This window comes from Magnolia sinica, chromosome 4, assembly GCF_029962835.1.
Source record: "Magnolia sinica isolate HGM2019 chromosome 4, MsV1, whole genome shotgun sequence".
Classification (NCBI taxonomy): Eukaryota; Viridiplantae; Streptophyta; class Magnoliopsida; order Magnoliales; family Magnoliaceae; genus Magnolia; species Magnolia sinica.
Genome location: NC_080576.1, coordinates 32,600,711 through 32,616,833, shown reverse-complemented (window position 1 = coordinate 32,616,833; position 16,123 = coordinate 32,600,711).

The following is a 16,123-nucleotide window of genomic DNA, read 5'->3' as shown; positions in this document are numbered from 1 at the left end:
TTCTTTACCAGTACCACCCGCGCATAGGCTCACTTCAATCATTAAGTGTTAATAAGCAACAACATATGCTAGTCATATCGAAAGTTTTTAAGAATTTTAAAAAATTTAAAATAGCAAAAAATCCAAAATGTCACGGATTCCAGGTATCTCAATAAAGAGTCACCAGGAAATTCATGGACTCCGACTGGTTACTGCCGGAGGAAGACCGTGCTCAACCTCAAGACGCCCCCCTGCGTCACAGAGCCTGTTCCTGGACCCACACGGTACCGGCAAGGGTAGGACGTAATCCACAGCTGGGCATCATATGAAAAGAAATGCTCCTGTGCTCTTAGAGAATCGGGACTACGAGACAGTCCAATCGATAGATCTGGACCGCCCATTAAGTCCATATCGCATTTATCAGGTTACAAGGCAAAAATCTCACTGGTCCAAATTCCTTGGAAAAAGTGATTCTTTAGAATCATAGGCAATCCAAGATGTGCTACAACAAATGGATGGATCAATATGTGGATTGGAGTTATTTTGTCTAAATAATCTTGACCGTCCATATTAAAAATCATTTCTATCATGGTTAGTCTTTATAAATTGATGTGAATTTCACATGGCAAGCCATTTAATGTGCACTGGACCTAACTTATAGTTTGGATCAATGGAGTGGATCGTCTTAGTGTCCCATTACAACTAGGAGCACTATAACTTATTGTACTCTCAGAGGCACGACAGCATTTCTTATTACGAGATACGTGGCTCGCGGATTATTCATTTAATAAAAGGAGGTTGGAAGGACGCGGATTTCCTGATCGCAGCAAGTTCCCGGGTTGGAAACCTAAGTGGGGCCTACAGTGATGTTTGGGAGAAATCCACTCCGTCCATCTATTTTTGGAGATAATTTTAGGACATGGGGCCAAAAATGAACCGGATCCAATACTCAAGTGGGTCAAAAACGTGAAGATTTAACTTCGACAGTTGAAATATTCATGGGCCCACATAAGTTTTGAATCAGGCTAATATTTTTTTTTTTTCAGTTCATCCTAGCAGGAATGAAGTTATGAACGGTATGGATGGTATGTAAACATCAATGTCGACCTCAGGAAGGTTCCAATGGTAGTAATTTTCCTACCCTCCTTTTCCTTTAGCGCGGCCCACTTAGTCTTGGTTCCGCTCACTTTTGGCATTAAGTCTTAAAAAGAGATTAAAAAAAACTGATGGACGCGGTAGATTTCTCACAAACATCACTGTGGCGCCACTAAAGTTTCCAGCGGAAGAGCTTCCTGCAGGAAGCGGATTGCGTGCTGAGTAACTCAGTACAATGAGCGTACTGAGTAAACTCCGTGGTCCTCACCGTCATTCATGCATTGTTTCCACTCCGTCCATCTCTTTTATCATATAATTTGAAAGCTTTAACCTAAAAATTGAGCATATCCAAACCTCTAGTGGACCATACCACCAGAAACAGTATGAATTGAACATTAAAATTCTTTGGGGCAACCGAAGTTTTAGATCAAGCTGATATTTTTGTTTTCCCTTCTTCCATGTCTTTCTGATTTTATGAATAAGGTTGATGGCAAATAAGCATCATTGGGGCCTTAGAAAGGTTTCAACGGTGGAAATCAATACTTCTACCTTTTCCTGTGGTATAGTCCACTTGAGCTTTGTATATGCATCAATTTTGGGCTGAACCCCTAAAATTATCTGGAAAAACGAATGGACGGTATGGATAAACCACGTGAATTCACGGTGGGCCCAGCAGAGGGCTTTCGCAGGAAATCCGCGTCCGGATAGGAAAGGTCGTCTGTGTGAGCTGATTAAGGGACGTATATTGCGTCCTACCCGTCCCAGCACCGTTTCTGTCCTACCAGGAGTTCTGTGGACCCACAGTAATGTATATGTTTAATCCACGCCGTCCATTCATTTTTTCAGATCATTTGAAAGTATCTCTCATAAACGAGAAACATACAAACCTTAAAGAGGACCATACCACAACAAACAGTGGGGATTAAACGCCTAATGTTGAAAGCTTCCAGTAACGACGGAAGCTTTTAATGAAGTTGATATTTGTGTTTTTTTTATTCATCCATGTTTACCTAATCTTATTAAGAAGTCAGTCGCCGAGTAAATATCACGGTAGGCCCCATGAAAGTTTCAATGCTCGACTTGAGCGCTGAATCTGCCTCATTTCTTTTGGCTCATGTCATAAAATAGATGAACATCGTCGATAAAAAATAAAAATACACATAGCTCGGTGAGCCATCCTGCAGGGGTAGAACGGGGACTCCCTTACATGCTTAAGTGGTAGCCTTCTTCCGGGATCTTTCTACTTTTTACCTCCCTCTCTTTTTTATAATTGGGGTTTTCTTTCTTCTGGAAGCGTGTTTCCGTCGGGAGTCTTAGGGCCTGTTTGTTAACACTGAATTTTTGCACTTAACACGGAATTGAGAAAATATTCCGTGTTTAGTGGTGTTTGTTAATGTGTTGTTAACGCTGAAGAAGGAAAGCGCTAAGTGGTTTTTCACTTAATTCTTTCCGTGATAGGAGTCTAGCTTAATGGTGAATGCGGAATGTGCTCCGTGAATTTTTTATTAAACAAAAGTTTTTGCTTCCAAAATTACCCTTTTACTATGGATTCACTACTCCCCTTTACACCAGCCCTATCACTGATGGTCAGTGCTCTATGGGCCCCACCATGATGTATGTGTTTCATCCATTCCGTTCATTCATTTTTAAAGATCAATTTAGGAATTTATGACAAAAATGAGAGAGATATAAATCTCAGGTGGACCAAACCACATGAAAACAATAGTGATTGTATATCCACCATAAAATCCTCCTAAGGCCTACTGTACAGTTTATTTGACATCTAATATGTTGATTAGGTCATACAGGCCCAGATGAAGGGAAAAAACAAAAATCAGCTTGATCCCGAACTTTTACGGGCCCCGAAATGTTTTTAATGGTCGACGCTCATTCAACGTTGTTTCCTGCAGTGTGGTCCACTTGAGATTGGGACATACCTCATTTTTTTGTCTCATACCATAAAATGATCTGTAAAAATAGATGGATGGAATGGATGAAACACATACATTATGGTGGGGCCCACATAGCACTAGAATGTCGGGGAGTAGCCAATTCCGATACATGTCGTGTGAAGACGCAGCGCACACGCTACTGGACGCGGATATCCTGCGCTAGCCTTTCCTAGGAAATTCCTGCGCTTTAAACTTAGGTGGGGTCCACCATGATGTTTTTCAGAAATCCACTCTGTCCATCCGTTTTGTGAGCTCATTTTAGGAGAAGAAATCAAAATCGAGGAGGATAGAATACTCAAGTGGGCCATACTAAAGGAAAAGGTGGTTAGGGAAATTTCTACCGTTGAAACCCCCCTAGGTTCGACAGTGATGTTTACATGCCATCCATACCATTAATAACGTCATTTGTGCTTGGATGAATTGAAAACACAAATAATAGAATGATTCAAAACTTTTTTGGCCCCACGAATATTTCAACTGTGGACGTTCAATTATCACAATTTTTGGCCCACTCAAGCATTGAATACGGTTTATTTTTGGCCTCATATCCTAAAATGAACTCAAAAACGGATGGACGGAGAGGATTTCTCAGAAATATGACAGTGGGCCCCACTCGGGTTCCTAGCGCAGGAACTTCCTGCGAAAGGCTTTCGCAGCAAATCCGCGTCTGACGTTCCTGGCTCTCCCACTTGTACGAACGGTTAAAAGGAAATCAAAGTTACATGCCTTACAATGATGTATTTATCATATCCACACTGTTCATCAAAATTTCGAGATTATTTTAGAGCATTAGCAAAAAAATGAATCATATCCCCTTATCCAAAACTTCTGACCCCCAAAAGGTTTTCAATGGTAGACGTTCAATCCCCCACTTCTTTTTGTAGTGTGGTCCACTTAATTTTTGGATATGTCTTATTTTTCGGCTCAAGACTTTCAACGAGCTCAAAAAATTTATGGGCAATTTGGATATAACAAATACCTAATGATGGGACCCACAGAACTTGCTGACGTCAGTACACTAGCTATAGCATGGGACCCACAGAACTTGCTGACGTCAGTACACTAGCTATAGCTGGTGCGTGGTACAACAACCAATCCGGGAAACGGATTGGCTATTCCCCCTGCCACCAGCCAATGGCTGGTGGTCGCTGCTATGTGGGCCTCATTTAATAAAAAATAATTTCTTTATAATGTAAAACATTTCCAAATAGGAGATAGGGGCAAATGCGTTAAATTAATGTATTTCAGACATTTCAGATGTTTGTTAACAAACAGGTTGTTTCAAATTCAGTACCTAATTTTCAGACTTCATCCATAATTACCAAACAAGTTTTTTGACTTCAGCTTTCAGATTCAGCCTTTAGATTTCAGATTCAGGCTTCAGATTTCAGATTCAGACTTTGGACTTCAGATTTAACAAATAGGGCCTTAGTTGCGCTGAAAGTAATATGTTGAAAATATTAACTAATATTTAGAAAAATAAAAAATATTGTTGGGAAAAAAATACAACAAGTCCCTTGAATCGGTTCAAGAGTCAGAGAATTCAATGAAACAATTATCACGCCCCAAACCCGAAAATCGGATTCACAGGAATCTCGATCGCCGAATCTAGTGCCGACAGCCTCCGTAGTACCCCATTCTCGGCTCCTGGCGTTCATACGCCAGATTCCGATCCTGGGATCCTACAAGGGGGATTTTTTTTTTTTCAATGTTTTTTTTTTTGTACATTTAACTCATAATAAGCATAACCACAAGATTACCCAATTAACAAAGGCAACATCATCATCACATATCCACTAATATAATCATTTGAGTACAACGCTGAAAGGAAAAAAATACATATATCGAAATCAAAGCTCCAGAATACAACTGCAGGCTCCAAGCTCAACGCTGCTGCAACCTAATAACACCTGCACGCATCTATCGTGCATAAGCTTATAGAAAGCTTAGGGGGTGGTGTAAGTGTGTGCACAAGGTAAGTGCCAAGTATTCAATACAATGCCATTATCATACAAACTGGAAGTACCAGTAATCCATAAATCATACAATATCGGAATAAGCAAAAATACTAACAAGATTATGAATTATCTGAGTAAGCAGAAATACTGACAAGATCATAGATCATACGATAACAGAGTAAGCGGAAATACGAGCAAGTCCATGAGCCAATCAATATCAGAATATGCAATATATAACAGCTACGCAAACGAGGAGTCATAAAGAGCCAAATATCAAATGCCGAGAATACAATGGGGTATATAATTCCTTATATGTTCACAAGTACGTCAGCCATATCTAGACCATATAAATGCAGAAGCACAGTAACCCAAGATGTCGTATGCCGCGGATGTAATGCAATATGCGGTGTGAATGGAATGACCATGCTGGAGTGTGAAGTCAGGATGGTAGTATGTAGTATCGCAGGCTATGGGGTCCATCACAAGGGACTTCTATCCAAACCAGTCCCATACCTAAATTTGGATAGTCAGACTCAATGTGGTAAACTCCTGATCTCAGGTTAGTCGCGCGCCCCAACCGAAATCTTGGCCATTGCGAAGGCACACGTAACAACTAGTTGCGTACCACCAACCCGAGTAGATAGTGAATGAATGAATGCATGAATGAATATGCAACTCCTGCTCACTAAATCCACATATCAGTACAGTTCATCTCTGGGATCATCACCGGGGTTTAGTACACTCCAAATGGCACTGCCGCTCTCATAGCCGCACAGTCCAAGTGAGCGTAGAAAACCTCACTATCCGCCTGGCCAATAGTCTGCCAATACCTATCCGGCACATCGATAGCGGACCCATTCACGAGCTGGTCAAACTCAGCCTAGTATTGCCCCCTACCCTCGGGCGGGTAAGGCCACACCCCCTCCCAACTGACCACGACACAGTGGGAGACGCGGCCTCCTGGTATTCGACACTTGGGCGCTCATGTATCCACTCGGTCTCGACGTTGGGGCATTTTCTGGCCACGGAGGTTTAGGAATTTTCACCCAAGGACATCTATAGCGCCCGTATGCTAGAACCAAATATTTTCGGTGTCCCATCTGGCCATCCACGATGTGCATGTGGAGGCTACGACCCTGATGTCGCTAGGGCGTACAGTAATCATAATGCAAGATGTATGAGTCATACAATCCAGTCATGCATCAATCCTGTGCACACCGCGTGCTCATGTGAGATAACCTCCGCCTATCAAGGAGTCTCATAACATACTCAATGACATATGCAATGATCAACCACATCTCATAACAAACATGCAGATGATGTGTATGGGCATGTATCATGATGCTATGCTGTCACATACTTATAACCGGTATCAACAACCGGCATCGACCATCGACCTCGACAATGTGGACATCTAACCAACATTGCCTCCAAGAAATGGCCCATATAGAGCCAAACATATAATGGGCCCATAGCCTCACACGAAGTCCTGATATACAACATAGTGGGCCTTACTTAAGGGACACATATACACAATAGGCGAGCCCTGCTCATGGGCCTCAAGTACATCATAATGGGCTCCATAGCCTGGTCCTTAAATGCATCCCAATGGACCTCATCGCATAAGCCTCATATACATCATCATAGAACTTAAACAAGGCCTGGATGCACATCACAACAGTCCTCAAATACGGGCCGCATATACATCGCATCGGGCCTCAACAGTCGGCCTCGATAATCGGTACCGATAATCAACATGTATAAAGAAGGCGGGGTCCATAGATGGACAACTAATCAGCAATAATGTAAAGATCGGCTCTCGGCCGTGGCTAATCAATCTGATAGCACGGAGCCATCTGTCTATAACGAATGGGGGCCCACTTATTTAGGTTAACGTACGAAGAAAATGGGCCTAACAAGGCCTAAGGGAAGGTCACCATGTGGGCGTTTAACCATCATTACCCAAAAATGTGGACATTCAACCAACACTACCCCCAAGCAGTGGTCCACATAGAATCAAACATAAGGTGGGTCCAAATATCTAACAGGTGGCCTCAAGTAATCGTCACAGGTGGCCTTACACATGCAGCACGTGGGCCTATACATCACGGTGGGTCGATACATTGGGCCACACCATTAGCCTAATATGCACATCACGGTGGGTCGCATCATTGGGCCGCATCAATGGGCGTCAATCAAACAAGTGAGCCGCATTAATGAGCCGCACTAATGGGCCTTTTACACATCAAGTCGGGCCTCGATAACTGGGCTGGAAATATGTCATAATGAGATACGACATACGAGCCGGAAGTACGACGCAATGGGCCTCGACCCATGGGCCGAAAATACATCTCTATGGGCCTTACCAAATGGACCATAAACACATCCTAGTGTGCCTCAACCATGGGCCTCTAACATATCATAACGGGCCCTACATCAATGGGCCGCACTAATAGGGCTCATGCGCATCAAGTGGGTTGCGTCAATGGGCCGCACGAATGGGCCTTTTACACATCAAATGGTCCGTAATACATGGATAAAAAATATATCTCAATGGGCCTCACTATATGGGCCATAAACTCATCATGTCGAGCCTTTGCCCATGGATCTTGAATACATCGCAATGGGCCACAACCCAGGGCTTCGAATACACAATAGGTGGGCCCTACACATGGGCTTATATACTTCACAGGTAGGCCCTGCACATGGTCCTCAAATATACATCATGATGGGGCTCATAGATGGACTGCACCAATGGGCCTCAAGTGGGCTTGGACCATACCACCAATCATTTAAATGGTTGTAGGTGTAACATGTGTATTACTGTACACTATTATTCCATGGGGCACATGGCCCACTAATGATGATCAGCACTATTCAACATTGACTGGGTAAATCAGCACCATCCAAACATTTACCATGTAAATCAACACCATCCAGCCATTGTCCCTGAAAATCAACACCGTCGAAATATTGTCCAGTACCGTCCAGCACCATCCGGATTGTATGGATGGAATAAATACATCATGGTGGGGTCCCACAGAACCTGATGACGTCAAGATAGGTGGGACCCACAGAACCTGATGACGTCAAAATAGGTGGGATCCACAGAACTTGTAAACCTCATGCACAAGAGCTATATTACTGGGTGTGAGGTACCCCAGCCATCCAGCACCCCACCGTCTATGGATTGGACGGTGCGGATGTAACACAACATGGTGGCTCCCTTCATAGCATTGTTCAAATGGACGGTGCCTCATACAGATGCACATATCTTGATGACGTCAATGGTAGCAGCCAGGCTGCTTGGACTCACCAACCATATGAATGAACGGTGTAGATTTAATATAAGGTGGATCCCACCAGTTAAAATCAATGGACAAGAGTGGATATACAATGCATCAAGCTAAGGTAGCCCCACACACTACCATGGTGTGAGGGATACCAGCCAACCTACACACGTGTAAGGCATCCCAGCCAATCTTCACACGTGTGAGGACATGGAATATATGCATGCTGGTGGTGTCCCACGCGCATAGAACACATACATATTAGGTGGGTCCACACGTGTGGACCCATAGCTCTGAAGGAAGCTGATATTTATGGTTTTAAAACTGCTGCTGGACGGTGCGTATGCAGCAACAGAAAATGGTGGGGCCCACTTCAATAGACGGCTTGGGTATAAATACACATCACATGGGACCCACAGGACCTACTACTTCAGTTAGCAGTGGGTCCCACCATCCAAATAGATGGTCAGCACAGCCAAACACGTACACCGGTTGCTGACGTCTTTTACACTGGCAGCATTGCTGGTGGAATCGTACACTAGCCACTCTTGCAGGTGGGTCCCACATGGGGCCCACCATAATGTTTATCTTCCATCCCAACTGTTGGTAGGGTCACACCAACCTAGATAAAGAGGTACAACAAATTTCATATTCATCCGAAACTTTGAGGACCCAAAAAGGGATTTCAATGGTAAACGTTCAACCCTTGCCGTTTGGTGGTGTGGACCACCTGAGTGCCTAAAGTGGCTGATTTTTAGGACGTCCCTATGATTAAACGGGACCCATCAATTTAACGGTGTGGATGCCACAAATGCATCACGGTAGGGCCTAAGGTGGGGTCCACTCTCCCTGCCCATTTTGTCCACGCCAGACGCTGCTCGCTGCTAGCGTCTGCAGCAGCAGCAGCAGTAGCGTCCACTTTTTCTTTCTTCTTTTTTTTTTTTTTACATTATTTTTTTTTGAAGAATTTCATAGATGGGGCCCACGTTAGAAGGATCTACTCCATTAGTTGGGTCTCTAAGCTCGAGACGGGTCTAACAAGCCTAACATTGGGTGTGTTTTGATACACAGATTACCACAGCAGGCCCTAACAATTGAAATCACCCAAAACTATTGTTTTATACACAATGCGGCCCGCCAGGGATTCGGATTGACTTGTTTTTCCGGTTCAACGTCTAAAATGATCTAGGAATTAGTATGGGCGGTGTGGATTAGATACATACATCAAGGTGGGGCCTATATGAGTGGCCCACCCAAAAAGTTAAAATCAAAGCTACGTTTTTAGGGGTGAGTACACCTCACTGTCTGATCACTTTCACAACGTCCAGCGTCCTGGACGCTGGACGTGTACATATTTATCAAGGTGGGTCCCACGTGTGGGGACCACAGCTGGTGGGTCCCACGCGAACGTGGCCCACTTGATTTGCATCAATATGATATATATGTTTTCCCATCACCAAAGGATATGGTCCACATGACTTGGATGGTTTGGTTAAGGCATACATCAAGGTGGGGTCCATCCGAGTGGGCCACACATCACACAAAAAGGAAAAAGAGAGAGAGAAAAGCACCCACCTTACTCTTCTTCTTCCCATAAACTCCAATGCCTCTAAGAGCTCTATCAATGGTGAAGATGACGATCAAGAGGTTGGATTGGTGGGGTTATAAGATGGGAGATGGTTGGACGTCCATGGTTTTTTTTTTTGCCAAGGACAATGAGGAAGAAAGAGGGAGGGAGAGAGAGAGAGGTGAAGGTTTCTAGGTAATTATTGAGTTTGACTTTTGGAGAAAAAAGGGAAGGGGTGGTTGCTTGTAAGGAGTTATGGCTAGGGTAGGGTAGGGTGATGTCACCCCTAGGGTGACATCATAGTAATTATGTTTCTAGGGAAGTACAACAATAGGGATAGGTGGGTCCCACAATCAAGCGATCAACGGCCTAGATAATGCACGGGCCGGATCTCATAATCTGAGCGTCGTATTGACGCACAAGACGCATCGTCGGAACCGCGGCGACGGCGCGGTCAAAATGACATAGGTCTCATTTTGAGTCGGCTCGGGTTTACAGGATGTGACTCAAGAGCGTGCGCCAATGCTATCTACACGTCCCGGGTCGCCGGAATTCGACTAGGGGGAACCGTGGAAGTTATGGAATGGTACGGGCTAGGATACGGGTCTTACAGCAATGGCCCGGACTCGTTGGATGCCTAGTCTGGACGAAGCCCAAAGTTCAAAAAATGCTGCATGGAGAGACGTACCTTGGACCGTGAGGCTCCTGGCCCAACCGTAGCCTAAGCGTCTTAAGCCATGAAGCGAAGCCTCTCAGGAGGAAGTGCACCTCAAGGCTCAATCGAAAGCGTCACAGAAGAAAGCCCAAGCCAACTTAAGATCAGTTAGCCCTAGAGCCGCCCGAACTTTAGTCCGACTTATAAATTGAGTCGGCCAATAGAGTGGGTGGAGATTAGCCGTAGAACTTATCTCAGCACGACCGTGTTGGAGAGATAAGAGTCAGCCGAGCTATATTGCTTCATATCCGGAAGTTACTTAGTAAAACTCTGGATCTCCACTCGAGATTCTCGGGAGATAAATTAAGATCTCGAAAATCCAGGAACATCATGGATTACGAATCCCAAGAGATTGAGATCTACTCTAATTACGGAAACCCTACGGGGTACGACATCATTATAAATAAGAACACCCACATGGTGAAAGGTATGAAAAACGCTCACCATAGAACCTTAACTCAAAGACCAAGATTCTGACTTAAACATCGGAGGGTCCCCTAGTAAAGCCAGGTCACCTTTTCCTTCTACTTATGCAGGTTCCAAGGCCATTAAAGGGGGCGAGCTGAAAACAGCATCAACAGTTTGACGTCGTCTGTGGGAAACAATACGAAAAGTCATCTTCTCCAAGTACTGAGCAGTCTCCCATGACGAAAACAAGAAGAACCGTGCATAACGAGCCCAATGAGATCCCTATCACCGGACCACTGACGACTGAAGGCCCTCCTGGTACAATGGAGCCCAAGGGGCCCAGAACCAACCTGATAATAGACAAGGTTCTGCATCCCATCAGGTAACCTCCGTTTCGACCAGGCATACTCAAACTCAACGTAATCGAGAGAATGGACGATTGGATAAGGAAGTACAAGAACTCAGGACCGACATGAACTACATGAAGCAGATGCTAGAACAAATTCATCGTCAGCAGGTCCAACTGCCCCAGCAAGATGATGGTCGGGCTAATGCCCCACGATAATTCATCAATCATAAACCCGTCGCTCCGCGAACTGTTCCTCTGCAAAACCAACACCAGGGTCCGACTAAGCCTGCACCCTCCCATATCTCGGTGATCGCCCCACTGCCTACTACCGATCTACGACATGAAATAGATCGGAGAAGGCGAAGTAGGCTCCCGGATGAGGGTACGGCTGACAGCGATGAACTTGGAAGGCTGAGCTGTAGGACCAACGGAAGGAGATGCGGGAAGAAATTGTAGATATGAAGCAAAACCCTATGCCAGTCAAACATGACCCGAGGCGAAAGCATCCCCATTCACGGACGAGATCATGCAAGCTCGGCTATCGAAGCGATTCCACCTTCCTCAAATCACGCCCTTCACCGGCAAAACCGATCAGACCGAGCATGTTGAGTCTTTTCGGACCAATATGGAATTACACGATGCCTTGGACACCGTGATGTGCCTGGCCTTTTCCCTCACTTTGGCTGACGTAGCCCGGCTGTGGTTCAAGTAATTGAAATCAAAGTCTATTAGCTCGTTTACCGAGCTCAGCGATGCCTTCCTCACTAATTTTATCAGTGGGAAGAAAAAGTTGAAGTCATCCGCACACCTGAACAATATAATCCAAAAAGAATGAGAGCTACTGAAGGATTATATCAAGCGCTTCAATTTCGAATCGCTCCAAGTCCGAAAGCATTCGAACGAAACAGCTCTCAATTTCATCATGCAAGTTGTCAGAGATAGGTCATTCCTTGCTTCTCTGAACAAGAACTCGCCCACTACTCTAGCTGAATTCATGGCTCAGTCGGATAAATACGCTAACATTGAGGAAACCTGAATTCTGCGTGAGGCCGCTTAAAACGCGAAAACCTTAGCCAAAGAGCCAGCCAAAAAAGAAGTTGACTCGGCTAGTGGTAAAAAGCGGAAGGATGACCGGTCCCGCGACGAATGTAGGGCGTAAGTGGCCCGATCGCAAGTTTTCGATGTATACTCCACTCCACAAACCGTAAGAGGTGGTATTGATGGAGATTAAGGACGAAAGATACGTCAACTGGCCAGACAAACTGTGGGGTAATCCATATCGGTGGAATAAGAGTAAGTACTGCCATTTCCATTACGATTATGGGCATAACACAAGTGATTGCTACAATCTTAAGCAGGAGATTGAGAGGCTTATCCGAGAGGGCCACCTTGGCAAACACATCGACCCAGGAGCCAGAACTGCGGAAGAACACCTGAAGGATAACCGACCCACTGAGGATATCCGAACTATTATCGATGATCATTTGGGTGGAGGTGACTCAAATAACGCTTGAAAGAACCATGTAAGAAATACTGGTCGACCTGAGTCCGAAATTATGGTTCTGGCTCGGCCTCCAAAGGAAAGAAAGCTCGAGAAGTACAGTGTATCATTCACCGAGGAAGACGCAAGGGGCATTTATCACCCACACGATGACGCTCTAGTCATCACTGTCACTATCACCAACCGCCGAGTCTTTAGGGTCCTTATCGACACAGGTTCATCTGCGGACATGCTGTTTACGAAAGCATTCGACAAGATGGGCACCGAACGATCGGCTCTTAGGCCCGTAAGGACTCCGTTGATCGAATTCTCAGGTGGACAGATTCTTTCCGAAGGAGCGATTCGGCTCCCGCTCACTGCCGAGGATGTGCCAAATCAAGCCACTGTTATGGTCAACTTTCTGATAGGCGAGTAGTCTTCAGTTTACAATGCTATCCTCGGTCGACCTTCTCTTTGTCAACTTCGAGCCATCATCTCAACTTATCACCTATACATGAAGTTCCCAATTGAGAATGGAGTTGGAGTGGTAAAAGGAGACCAGTATGACACTCGATGATGTTACGCTACCACCCTAGGAGCACCTGCGGAAATTGCTATGATCGAGACCCTAGATCCGCGCGACTAATCTCCGAGCCGCGGCCAGCCCGTGGAAGACCTCGTCTAGGTGCCGTTAAATGAATCGGATCTTTCGAAGACCATCCAGATTGGCTCGTCCCTGGTAACACCATTAAAGGAGAAGTTGGTAGCCTTACTCTGCCAACACACCAACGTCTTTGCATGGACTCATGAAGACATGCTTGGCATCAACCCCTCAGTCATGACTCACCGACTTAATATCAACCCAGTGTATAAGCCGATCTGTCAAAAGCGGTGCGCACTCGGTCCTAAGAGGTACGCTGTAATCGAGGAAGAGGTTAGAAAATTCGTCAAAGCCAATTTCATTCAAGAAATATATTACCCCGAGTGGGTGGCCAACGTTATGTTGGTCAAAAAGGCTAATGGGAAGTGGCGAGTATGTATAGACTATACTGACTTAAACAAAGCCTGCCCTAAAAATAGTTTTCCCCTTCCTTGGATTAATCAGCTAGTTGATAGCACTGCGGGGCATGAATTACTTAGCTTTATGGACGCATATTCGGGTTATAATCAAATTATAATGCATCAGTCTAATAAATCAAAAACCACCTTTGTCACTGACAAAGGTCTTTATTGTTACCGAGTGATGCCGTTCATGTTGAAAAACGCTGGAGTGACCTATCAAAGGTTGGTCAATAAAATGTTTGTCCAACTCATAGGATAAACAATAGAGGTCTACATCGACGACATGCTTATCAAGAGCATCAAAGCAACCGACCATATAGCCGATCTAGAGGAAATGTTCCTTATCTTACGAAAGTATAAGATGAAGCTTAACCCGAGCAAATGGGCATTTGGCGTGGGCTCAAGCAAATTCCTCGGATTCTTGCTCAGCCAACGGGGAATCAAAGCTAACCTGAAAAAAAAAAATCAAAGCTTTACTTGACATGGAGTCCCCTAAGACGATCAAAGATTTTCAACAGTTGACTGGGAGAATAGCGGCCCTGAATCGCTTCGTGTCTCGAGCTATCGACAGATGCCTCTCCTTCTTTAAATAGTTGAAGGGTCGGTAAATTGTTGACTGGATAGATGAATGCGAGGGTGTCCTCCAACAACTCAAGGAATATTTAGGATCGCCACCACTGCTTTCTAAGCCCAAGCCAGGCAAGCCACTACTGATTTATTTAGCAATGTCCGACGCAGCTATAAGCTTGGCTCTGATCCGTGAGCATGAACGCAAACAATTCCCCGTTTACTACATGAGCAAGGCTCTGGTCTCAGCAGAGACAAGGTATCCGAAACTTGAAAAAGTGGCCTTGGCACTAGTTATATCATCCTGATACTTACGACCATACTTCCAGGCTCACTCGATCATTGTCATGACCGATCAGCCTTTACGCCAGATACTACCAAAACCAGAGGCATCAGGTCGACTCACAAAATAGGCGATCGAACTCAGTGAATTCAATATCCATTATAAACGTAGGGTAGTGATCAAGGGACAAGCCGTGACAGATTTCCTCATTGAAGTCATAGTGCAAACAGATATATCTTCTACGCACCCGGGGGCATCGTCCCATCCCTCCCCTCCCACCCAACCCGTTTGGTTTCTCTATGTGGATGGCTCATCCAACTCTAAGGCAAGCGGGGCAGGGATAGTTCTGGAGACTCCTGATCACATGGTCATTCAATATGCCTTGAGACTTGGATTTCAAGCTTCCAACAATACAGTAGAATGCGAAGCTCTACTCCTAGGACTCTGGTTAACAGCTAGCTTAGGAGTCACTCATCTAAACGTATACAGCGATTCCCAACTAGTCGTCAACCGGATAGCCGGAATATATCAAGCTAGGAAGGAGAGGCTAAAAGCCTATTTTGTGAAAGCCAGAGAGATGATTACAGGATTCCACCAATATTTTGTCACCTAAATCCCGAGGGCCGAGAATGCCAAAGTTGATCTCCTAGCGAAGCTCGCTTCAACTGACGAAGACGACATCCCCAAATCCGTTCCTATTAAATTCGTGACTGAGCCAAGTGTCAGGGAAACTGAACCCTCAACCCTGCTCCCCGTCAATTCCGAGTCATCTTGGCTTGATCCAATCGTCAGATACCTTGAGACCGGCGAACTCCCCGACGATCGCGCCGAGGCTCGACGACTGAAGAATCGCGCCCCCCGTTACACCATGCTTAATGGAGTGCTGTACAAAAAAGGATATTATGCGCCCCTCCTGCGATGCCTGAAATCGAGTGAGGCCGACTACGCTCTGCGTGAAATTCACGAAGGCATCTGCGGTAATCACTAGGGCAGCCGATCCCTAGCTCACAAGGTGATTCGGTAAGGATATTATTGGTCAACCATTCAGCAAGACACTCGAAAACTTGTTCAGGATTACGATAAATGCCAGATGTTTGCCACAATCCCTCGACAGCCACCTGAAGAGCTAACGCCAATGGCTGGATCTTGGTCTTTTGCCCAATGGAGGATCGACTTCATCGGGCCATTCCCTTTAGGGAAGGTTCAGACTAAGTTCACCATCTTCACTGTCAATTATTTCACCAAGTGGGCCGAAGCTAAGCCCCTGGCCAAGATAACCGACCAGATGATCACAGACTTTGTTTGGAAAAACATCGTCTGCTGATTTGGGATTCCTTGGACTATTGTCTCCGACAACGGGAAACAATTCGACAACAAGCAGTACCGGGAAATGTGTTAAAATCTCGGGATCAGGAACG